Raw genomic sequence first — 12,313 nt, 5'->3', positions numbered from 1 at the left:
AACCGTGATGCTTTAGTCATGGTTTGGGAGTTTTTTTCCTCATAAAAGTGTCTTCTTTTGCTGTGATATAGGTTCCAGCCATCTTTTTTTCTTTATTCTCTGCATATGGCTCAAGTTTAGTTGTAGAGCTAAGAAGCTTATGGCCAAAAGCTTTGGAAGCATGAGGCTTGTCTTTGAATGCTAAAAGGACAAGTTTGCAAGCTGTTCATTATTCTGTTGCTTAGCTTGATTTCCTTGTATAAGGGAAACTTATGGCCGAAAGCTTTGGACCCATCGGGTGGTCTTTAGATGCTAAAAAAGACAAGTCTCACATGTACTATAAGCTGTCCATTATTGTCTTGTTTGCTTGGCCTTCTTGTATGCTTTTGTCATTTCATTCAGTGCATGATTCACTTTTGGATGAAGGAAATATCACACATGCCACATGGTCCCACCATAGTCTTGCCTGCCTAGTTTCTTATGTAGTGAAAGGATCAAATGCAAGGCACGGTCCCACTCTTATTTTGTTTGCCTAGTTTTTTTTATGTAGTGGAAACATCATATGCATTGTATGGTTCCACCATTATTTTGATACTTAGATTGCTTGCATGCTTTTATTTCTTCAATCCTTACATGAGTCCCTTAAAAGTGTAGAGAAAGTTTCATTAGTATATAAATTTGGATTCATTTTTTACCCTTGATGTGAAAGTTACTGTATGTTGCAAAAAATATATATAATGATGATGATGATAATAATAATAATAATAATAATAATAATAATAATAATAATAATGCTAAGATGGATAATAACACAATTAGGGCATAAGAATATTTAAATATCTTTTTGCATAATGATTTTTAGCATTATAATCATGCTTATTCTTGGATTATGTTGGATTTTGAAAGTCTAGTCTCTTTGTGTAAAAATTGATATGCTTATGTTCCTTGAATATATTTTATGCATTTTAGTTGTTATTTGCATTTTGAAGATTTTACTAACAATAATAATAAGAAATTTTATGTTAAAATATAATTAGTGATATTTAAAAAATTTTATAATTAATTTTTGAAAATTATAAAACAAGCTTACTCCAAAAGTCTACCTAGATGTTGAAGACTTTTAGAAAGGTTCATAAAAATCTTAAAATTCAAACCCGAGCTTACCTAAAAACTCAAAATCTTTTAAATTTATAAGGATTTGCACGAACTCCTTTTGTGAAATAATCTATTTCCGAATGCCGCCTAGACATTAAGGTATTTAGAAAATTTTATTTCATTAAGGATTTTCATACATTTCCATGTCTAAAAAAAGAATAATAAATAATTCATTTTGTTAAAACTCTTGATTATAAAAATACAATAATACTAATAATTGTACAAGATTTTTAAATATAAAAATTCATACTCAAACTCTGTCTAGACATTGGAGAGTCTAGGTGGTTTCTTTATATTTAAAATCCAGCTCTTAAATTCTCACTTAATCATCATTTTTGTATATGTTTCATTTTAAGTTAATGTCTTCATTCATAATGCATATATATGTTTGTTTAGTTATGATGTTTAATATTAATTATATTACTGTACTTTCATATTTTTACTACATAAAAGTTTTCTTAAAATTTTAAATTTTTAAGGATTTGCATAAAAACATTTTATGAAATAATATACTCTCGATTACTGCCTAGATGTTGGGGTATTCAGGAAATTTTATTTCATTGAGAATTTTCATATATTTTCGCTACTCAAAATAAACTTGTTAAATTAATAAAAGATAATCAGATAGGATATTAAATATAAAAATTTACACCTAAACTCTGCCTAGATATTAGAGAGTTCAAGTGGTTTCTTTATATTTGAAAACTCGATTCCAAAATTCACTTAATGATCATTTTGCATATGTTTTGTTCTTAAATTAATGTTTTAATTTATAATGCATATATATATATATATATGTTTTTGCTCCAATAATGGATGTTTAACATTAATTATATTATATTCAATTTTTTTTACCACATCAAAATTCTTCTTAAAATTTTTAATTTTGAACAAAAAAAATTAAAATAGCATTTTATAAAATATAATTGATTGGTACTTTACCTAAATGTTGGAGAGTCATCAATAATTATCATTTACAAAAAATGTTATTTTATTTTTAAAAGAAATGTTATGATGAATCTTAAATGGAAATACTATTTTCAAATTCTACCCTTATGTTGGAGACTTTGAATGTATTTCTTTAATTTGAAGATTTTCTTTCTTAATATTGCTCAATAAAATAATTTTAACTAATTTTATTCCTTAAAAACAAAGGGGATTATAATTAAATTTCATATAAAAATCTATTTTTGTCCAAAATTATAAATAGTGCATAATTAATTGGTACGAATTTGTAGGCATTACTGGGGTGCTAATCGTTCACCACACGTAATCAACTCCTGAACCCAGTATGTTTTCATAGACCAAAATTATCTTTTTAATAAAGCTTTAAACTCGTTTTATTGTTTTATTAAAAGGAAAAGTTTTGGGTGTCCAATCACACCCTAAAAAGATTGGTAATGACTCATTGTGTTTTTTTCATGATTTCTTTTAAATTTTTACGTCTAGCGATTGAGTCTCTAGACTAATACGTTATGACATATATGATGGCAAAATTAGTTTGAAAGAGTTTCAAACATAATATAACCATTAATTCTATAAACTTACGCCAAAAATAATTCTTACTTTAAGATAGCAAAATGAAGAATTTTGGATCAAGAAAATTCAAAAGTTGAACACATAATTCAAGCATTGTTGAGAACAATGGATCCATTGCATAAGCAATAGGAATCAAGGTCTAAAAAATGATCCAAATATGTTTTGAGCCATTACCATTTTATTATAAAAATAATCAAAAGAAATGCTACAAAAGTATAACAATTTCCCACGAAGGATAAATCTAACACATATTTTCACTGTACCACTCTCCTATGATTGCCACATGAAAGTGTTTAGTATTTGATACCAAGACAATTGGTATTAGTGCAAGTGAGAGATTATTGGTAATATGCCGTAACACCAATCGGATTGGCTATGGGACACATGTCATATTATGCATTTCTATTATTATCAAAGGTATTCTTTATCTATGAGATTAAAAACAGATAATTAATATTACTTACTTTTAATAGATAAAGTCTTTGGATGAAATATGCTTTGCAAGAGAATTACAATGACATTGTAATTCTGAGATCATCATTACATTAAAGCATTATTCCTAAATTGTTCATAGTCGACACTTTATCAAGAAATGACATTAATAAAAATTGCTGAGATCAGTACATGGTTATGCACTTACTTATGAAGCAAATAACTAATCTTATATGTTGAAGTTTGGATAACCTTAAGCTAATATGTGGGTGCTTGTTACAAGAACAAGTTCACTGAACATGATACACGATGAGAATGCTATATGGTGGTCATATAATGTCTATAGCTACATTCTCATGTGATGGTTGTATAAATGATCCTTTGACTTGAGGTTACTTATGATCTATATGATGAATATTATACTTTGACTTTACTTATCGTTCTAACCAAGAGTGCTCCAGTCAAGTATTGTTGGGTATAACATGAAGCATATGAAAATGCATGAAGTAATCAAGAAAGGATTCATTACCTTATGTGATCAAGAGAGTATCTCAATTAGTCTTGATTGAATTAACTTGAGAAATCTTTAGCGAAACTAAAATAAGAGTTTAGAATTGTCATAAAGCTTATTTGTGAGTTAATGTCAAGGAAAAAACTTAACATGGTTGAACAAGATTTAGTAAAAACTAAAACATACTCAATGTTCAAGCCAAGATATAAAGTGATGAAAGACTATTAATTACACATTAAGATCATTCACGGATACGTTGTCAAGCCATATTGACTTTCTTTAGCAATTGAGGGTCATGACAATCTAGCTATCATTGATCATGATCTATAAACATGAGATTGGCTAACAAGAAAATTAGTGATGAAATCAAAAAGTTTGATTCATATAAGTATGAATATAAGGATCACAATGCTTATGTTTATTGCCAACATGCTAAGGAACCTAATGGGTCACACATAATAGGACATGTTGTGAAAGATTAAAATTGGCATAAATTAAGTTGGACTTAATTTATTGGGTTAAAATCTAATACAGAGAAACATACAAAAGTCTAATACTAAAGGGGACATTGTATGGCTAACCAAGTAACTAATCCTATTAAGAATAAGACTTGGTTAATGGGTTATTTTATTAAGAACAGAATTAAAATAAGGAAACCCTAATACCCTGGGGTTTTCACCTACCTTTTGTCTATATATAAAGAACTTAAGCCGCCCCCTTTTTTATAGTATTTTAAGAGAATAGACATCTCATACGTTAAGAATAATTGAGAGAAAACACAAAGAGGCCAATCAACTAATCTAACCAATTATAGATTTTCATTTTGAGTTCTTCCCATCCTTTGAAAAAGGTTTCTTCACCTTATTCATATAGATTACCATTAGAGTCTAGAAGTTTGGATAGCTTTAGGCTAAAACAAATTCAATGAATTCTTGTTTAGTGCAAAGTGAAGTTAGCACAAGAGGTAATATACTACTAGCCAAAACTAATTGTACTATTTGTATAATCTTATTGATTGATTTTAGCTTTAGGAAGTTGAAATTTTTTTAAATTCTATTACTAATACTTTGTATATTGATACATAATTCCCTTTAGTTGTATCAACAATACTCGACTGGAGCACTTTTGGTTAAAACCGTAAGTAATTTCAAAGTATAACATTCATTATAAGAGATCATTAGTAATCTTAAGTCAAAGGATCACTTATACAACCATCACATGAGAATGCAGCTATAGATACTATATGAACTATCATATAGTATTCTTATCTCAGGTCATGTTTAGTGAACTTGTTCTTATAACAATTACCCACACATTAGCTTAAGTTTACCCATGAAATCGATTGCTTGCTTTATAAGAAAGAGTATAACCATGTGCTAGTCTTAATAGCTTTTGTTAATGTCCTCTTATTGTTAAATCATCCATTAGGAACAATTTTGAAACGTATAGTTTTTATGCAATAATGATCTCATAATTACAATCTCATTGTAATTCCCTTTTAAAACTTTATTTATATTATGAGGATTTTATCATATAAGTATTAACAATGAAATAGATGCAAATAAGCTAAATGATAAATAAACAAGACTTTTATAAGATATCAAATATCAAAGTACTACAAATATGACAATGTCTTAGCCAAAACATGATTCGGCTTAAAAGGCAATACCAACAATTTCTTTTTTACCAAAAATTAATTATGAGAATTTTTTGAAGTAGTGGATTAATTTTCTTAAATTTTGCCTAGATATAGGGAAATTAAAGAAATTCTTCCAACAAAAAAAAGAAAATAGATAAATAAAATTTCTTTATCATTAAATGTTTTTAAACATAATGATGAAAAAATATAAGAGATAAGATCAAGAATTTATAAGATGGAATTGAATTTGTAATTTGAATATTTAAAATTGTATTTGCCTTGCTCATTTGCTTTAAGTTATATTACTTGCATCTCATTGGCAAAAGAAATATAATGTAATTGAAAAAATATTTTTTAAAAAATAAAAGCTAATTTTCCTAAGTAAAATAAAATTTAGGATCTTACCTAAATATTGGAAGGTTTCTCAATAATTATTCTTAATAAAGAAATATTATGCTAGATTTTTAGGATTATTATGAGAATTTCAAGTAGGGAAATGTTTTTTTGAATTCCTAATATTACAAAATTCAAAAATTCTTTTTAAAACTAAAGATTCTCCTTTTATTCCTAAATAAAATGTCTTAACGGAATTTTGTAGAAATAAATAGGAGAATTATTTTAAATATTAAAATTAAGACCACTTTCATCAATACTAAAGGATAACATGCAACCAATTAACACCTTTTAGATGAACACTATAGGAGTGCTAATCCGTCCACAATGATTGCAACTTTTTATAATACCTACAATTGCACAAATCGTAATCAAGTAATAAAGTGATGAAATAGAGTATCATCCTACAACAATTATAAAATTGAATTATTAGGAGGATTCAAGTACCAAGGATGACAACAACTATCTTATATCTAAACTAAGGAAGATTGAGTTGATTACAAAAATAATAAATGAAGAACATATAAAGAAAACTAATATAAGCCAAGATCTCAATATCCTAATGTCACTAGGAATCTTGGATTGAAGCCAAATACTAGTAAATCAAAGATTGAAACATGAAATAAGAAAGATTTGTAATTGCTGAAAGTAGGAAAAAGAAACAATTGAACAAAAATTGCATCAAAACCGAAAGCTTGTATAGAAGAAATAACTATGGTTGAAACTAGAAAAACAATAAAGAACTTAAAATCGAAAAGAATAAAGAAAGATTTATGGAATTTGTAAATTGAAAACAATAAAGCTTTAAAGTAAAAAATGCTTGTATTAAAATAAAATAAAATTTAGAAAATAAAAGATTTTTGTAATAGCTAATCTGTCACTTTAGCTTAATACAAAAAAAAAAAACTAAGAACTAAGAAACTAAAGAAAAAAGAGAAGTAGAATGGTGTAAAATGGGATATGAAATACCAAAAAGAGCTTTCTTATTTATAGTAGAGGTTTCGACTATAGGGTAAGGATAAAGAATACAAGTTGAATTTTATCTAAACTCTAAAAGATAGAAGTTATCTTGATCTACAATAAGTTGGCCGAACATGGTTTCTTGCTTCTTGGAATGCCTTGGCCGAATATGCCTATTGGATTCAATCTTAGATGTTCATCACACTTGCATGCTCCCAATCTTGCATTGTTTCAAAGAGTTTCAGCTAAACAAGGTTTATCAAGACCATGTATTTGCTTCACATTTATATTCTTAAGAAAAAAGATAAAAAAGAGTCCTTCTTTAAATACAACTCTTTCAATAGTGATCAAAATAGTCATCATGCAATCAGAATTCTCTTGGCTAAATGCATCTAGTAGTCTTTCTTTGATTAAAAGTCTTCAAATATCACATGTATGTAGAAGTTCTCTTGGATGTAGGAAAACTGAACACATGTAGGAGTTAAGTGCCATTAGGATTCCTACTTCAAGTAGAATTTAAGAAACCATATACCAAACAATTTTGACTAAATAGGTTCTTGCATGGCTGAATATCATCTTCCATGGACTCTTGCATGGTTTGCATGTAAATCATGTTCCAAGTAGAAAAACCTAATGATCAAGAAAACACATATAAAAGGTACCAAATTCAAGCAAATTCCAAAATTTTTTTGCTATAAAGAACTTGTAAAGCTTTATTAATTTAGTGCTATCACATTTGCACACTTAAATCTTTACTTGTCCTCAAGCAAAACTCTCAAATCAACATTACTAATAATCAATATTCATGCACATAAAGTCAAAGTTACATAAATTCTCAATCATGTACTTTAGCATAATATAAAGATATTTATAAACATAGATAACAAGAAAGTCATTAAGCTTGCCATATCATACAATTTCAATGCATATAAAGTTAATCCATCTCTAATCCATAAATATAATTTAAGTAAAAAAGAACACCACGTATTAATTGAAAGATAGAATATACTTTATATGTTTACTTTCCTCTTCCCTCTCTTCTAATGTTAGATTTCCATACTTGACTCAAGATTAAAAGGTCTTTTAGGCTTGTAATGTAAGGCTTGGGTTAAGGTAGGAAAAAGGAAAATTTAGGCTCATAATTCTTTTACTTACTTTATTCATTTCTTGGACTCATGATTTTGAAATTTTGAGAGCTTTGAACTTTTACAACTTTAAGGCATTTTTATTTTAGTAATTTTTTTTTCATTTAGTCATTTTCGACTTTTATTTTCTCTTTTTGTCAAGCTTTTTTTTTCTTTTTGTTTTCCTTGCACCTCTCTTCCTTCCAAATGGAAGGATTTGTTCTTTTGTTTTGTCCAAAAAAATTGCTTAAGCAATATTAGGTTGGTTACCAAAAATAAGAAAAATAATTTCAAAGAAAAGGCTTTAGCTTATTCATGTGTCTAAAATAAAAAAAAAAAAAGAAAAGGATATCTATCAAAGGCTGCTTGAAAAGGCTCAAATTGTCCAAAGAATGCCTAGATCACTTTTTGAATCAAATACAGTTTAAAATTTAGCCTCGAGGGTTAAGTAGGTAAATTCTAAAGTCATATTTATTCTCTAAATCTCTATGCAACTTAATACATTGCATATCTTTCTATAAAAATCAATACATATCATAGATCAAGACTAAGAACATAAAACATAAAAATCATATTCAACCAAAATTCTTACGTAAGAACTAATCTCATGCTTCACTATGTTTGTACTTCTCCTTATATCATACTTAAGTCAATCTTGAACAATTCATGAGAAATTAACTAAGCTTGCATAATAAAAGCTATAGAATGCCAATTTGGTTTGAAAACAAAGTAATTAGGGTAAAAATTTCTTGAACAATTCATGCATAATAAAAACTATAGCATGTCAATTCAATTTGAAAACAAATTAAGTAGGGTAAACATTTCAAAAACAAGTTTAGTTCAAAAGCATTTTCCCCCACACTTGCATTAAGCAATACTTTAGACAAAACTGTTAAAAACTAGTGAAAAGAAATACTCCCCAAAACTTTGCTTTAAGGTTGAATATTGAATTTTTTGTGAGGCTTCCCTTTGCATCACTTTCATCCCTACAAAACACTTCAAACAAAAAATCAAAGCATACTTGTCCCAAGAAATTAAACAAAAACAAAGAATACAAATATATGTAAATGAACAATTAACATAAAACTTGGGTTGTCTCTCTAATAGCACTAGTTTTGGACCATTCTTAAAATTTTAAAATTACCTCATCCCTTCATAAAGGAGTTTACCTTTTCGCATTCTCCTTTAAGGTGTCACATAGACTGAACTAGATCTAGGAGGTGTATAAACTCTTCTTGCAAGTATAACATATGAGGGACTTCAACCAAGGGTGGGAACATTAGGCTTAGGGTTAGTGATTTCAATTTTAGGCTTGCAAGGATAGGGTGCATTAGTGGGCTGGTTGAATGGGATTGAAGGATTAAGTTTGACTCCCTAACCTTAGGTTTTTCCTTTTCCTTAACTCTAGTACCATTTGTACATCCTTATCATCTTTAAGGATACCATTTCCTCTAGTTATAAATTGAATTCTTTTGTTCTTAAATTTCAAAGTAAGATCACAGTTGTATACATCAATTAAGGCCTTGGATATAAAAAAAAGGTCTACCTAAAAGCAAGAGGGCTTCATTATCTTTCATATCTAAAACAATAAAATCCACAGAAAAAATATACTTATTAACTTTTACTAGAATATTCTCTATCATTCCTCATGCTTTCTTAGCAAAACTATCAACAAATTTAATATTAAATGTTTGCAGTTTCAACACATCACATTCTAGTTGCATAAAAACATTTATAGGCATAAGATTAATACTAGATCTAAGATCATAAAAAGCTTCATCAAATTTTAAATGATTAATTTTGTAGGAGATAGTGAAACTCCTTGGATCTATTTACTTATTTGAAAAAAGTTGTTAAAGTGCAGGACTATAGTCATTAACAAATGTTGCCTTTTTCAACTCCTTAAGTAGCTCTTTTGGTATTAGCTTTGGCATTGCTAGTACAACTTTGAAGATCTACATTCGGGTAGACATCTTTGGAGTCATTCTCATTCTCATCCTTATCACTTCTTAAATTTATTCTTCTTGCACCTTCTCTTCCACCTTATGTTGAATGCTTTAAAGGAGTGCTCTTCCAACTTGTCTTAACATCTCATATTTCTTAGGTGAATTCTTAATGTATTCCTCAAGGTCTTTCTCTTGAATATACTCTTTAAGATCCTTCTCAATCTCAAAATTTTTACCCAACTCTTTATACAGATTAATGCTTTTATAAGCTTCTAAAGCTATTGAATCAAAACCATCCAAGATTTCCCTAGCATACCTTAATAGCTCTTCATCCTCCATCACATTATCTTTCTTAATAAAATCTACCTTAGGCTACTTTACAAAATGGCTAAGTTTACCACTAATGGCCCATCCACAATATCATCATCAAAATAATAGATATCATCCTCACTATAGGAATACGGTATTACATGCTATATTGCCTTGCTTCTTAGGGTTTTACTCGATATTATTAGGCAAGGTTCCTAAAAGTCGATTGGCTATAGTTTAATCTAGTTGACCTATTTGATTTTCAAAGTTTTTAATTGATACAACTTAGCTTTGAATGGTTGTATTATTAGCTTGCATCATCTAAGTCAACATTTCTTTAAAACTAGGTTTCATTTTTTTGGGTGGGTTGTATGGTTGTAGGCAAAAATATGTGTTTTGGTTGGTGGCTTGATGGTTAGGTTGGTTCCAAGAAAAATTAAGGTGGTTTCTCTAGCCTAGGTTGTAAGAGTTACTATTGGGGTTGTAAACAGGCTTGGCCTCTTATGTATATTGGATTGTTTCTATCTTAAATTGACACTTTTTAGTAGCTTGAGGTCCATGACAAACTTCATAAGAGATAAAAGGGTTTTGTATAGCATGAATAGGGACGGTTTAGGATGGGGTTCCAAGGGCTTCAATCTTTTTGGTTAGATTTGCTAGTAATGGAAGTAAAAGCATCAAGTTCATATACACCAATAGTTTTTTTATGTACCTTATGTTCCATGCCCTATTAGTAGCTATTGAAGGCCATCTTTTTAATTAACTTATGTGTTTCCTTAGCAGTCTTACTCATAATGGCTCCTTCTACATCCGAATCTAATGTAGCCTTTATGAATGGTGTAAGACCATTTTAAAAGTTTTGAATTTGTAGCCATTGGGGGAGACCATGATGTGGACACTTTCTCAATAGTTCTTTGAATCTCTCATATGCGTTATAAAGATTCTCACTATCAAATTGCATAAAAGTAGTTATTTTGTTCTTTAGCTTGGTTGTCTTGGTAGGTGGAAAGAACTTAGTAAGAAACTTTTACACCAAATCATCCCAAGTTGTGATTGATCCAAATGATAACAAAGATAACTAACTCTTTGCTTTATCCCAAAGAGAAAAAAAAAGTTTTAGTCTAATAGCTTCATTTGAAACACCATTACATTTAAAGGTATCACATAATTTAGAAAAATTTGATGTCTAGAGATCTGGATCATCACTTGGTAATCCTCTAAAGTGTATAGAAGTTTGGACCATTTGAATAATAGAAGGTATTATTTCAAATTTGTTTGCTTGTATGGCTGACCTTCTTATGAATGGTTGAAAACTATTAGCGTTAAGGATAACATAATCATTCAATGTTCAATGACCTTCATTATTTGCATTTTCCATTTAAACTAGTGTAGGTGGTCTTGCTTGCTCTCTTCTAAATGACTAAAAGTTCTTTCAATTTCACTATCAAGTGGATCTAGGTCAACACTTATAGATCTACACATACAAACAATTAAAAAATCAAAATAGTTTAAAACAAATAAAATAAATGCTATAAGGGAGTTGAAGATCTTTATTGATATTGAATCAAACATCACTATAATCCCTAGTAACAGTGCCAAAAACAGTATTGCTGCTTTTTATAATGCCTGCAAGTGCACAGATCATAATCAAGTAATAAAATGATGAAAAAAAGTATCGTCTCAAAAGGATTATGGAATCAAATTATTGGGTGGATTCAAATACCAAAAATGACAACTACTATCTTATATCTAAAGAAAGGAAGATTAAGTAGATTACAAGAATAATAAATTAAGAACATATAAAGAAAATTAATATAAGCCAAGATTTCAATATCCAACAATCACTAAGAATCTTAGTTAAAGTCAAATACTAGTATATCAAAGAATCAAAGATTGAAATGTGAAATAAGAAATATTTGTAATTGTCGAAAGTAGGATTACATAAAAGAAACAATTGAACAAAGATTGCATTCAAACCAAAAGCTTGTATGGAAGAAATAACTATGGTCGAAACTTGAAGAACAATAAAGAACTTAAAAATAAAAAAGAATAAAAAAAGCTTTAAAGAATTTGTAAATCAAAAACAAGAAAGTTTTAAAGCAAATAATGCTTGTATTAAAATAAAGAAAGAATTTAGAAAACAAAAGCTTTTTATAATGGTTAATCTGTCACCTTAGCCTAATACAAAGAAATATAAGAACTAAGAAACTAAAAAAACAAGAGTGAAAAAGAATGGTATGGAATGGGATGTGAAATACAAGAGAGAGCCTCCTTATTTACAGTAAAAGGTTCAATTATGGGTTAAGGATAATCAAATAATAAAATG

The 12,313-nt window shown here is 28.5% G+C and overlaps 1 non-coding gene across 1 annotated transcript; it reads left to right on the top strand.

Moving 5' to 3' along the window:
- The first annotated feature begins 10,868 nt into the window (after positions 1 to 10,868).
- Positions 10,869 to 10,975, top strand: LOC149510882 (small nucleolar RNA R71). Its single transcript, XR_016334891.1, has one exon. It is a non-coding gene; the product is annotated as a small nucleolar RNA R71 (small nucleolar RNA).
- Positions 10,976 to 12,313: the final 1,338 nt, after the last annotated feature.

Source organism: Durio zibethinus, chromosome 27 (genome assembly GCF_047325235.1).
Source record: "Durio zibethinus cultivar Kanyao isolate XHJ-2024 chromosome 27, ASM4732523v1, whole genome shotgun sequence".
NCBI lineage: Eukaryota > Viridiplantae > Streptophyta > Magnoliopsida > Malvales > Malvaceae > Durio > Durio zibethinus.
Note: the sequence above shows the minus strand (reverse complement) of the source record. Positions and strands in the feature narration are given on the sequence as shown.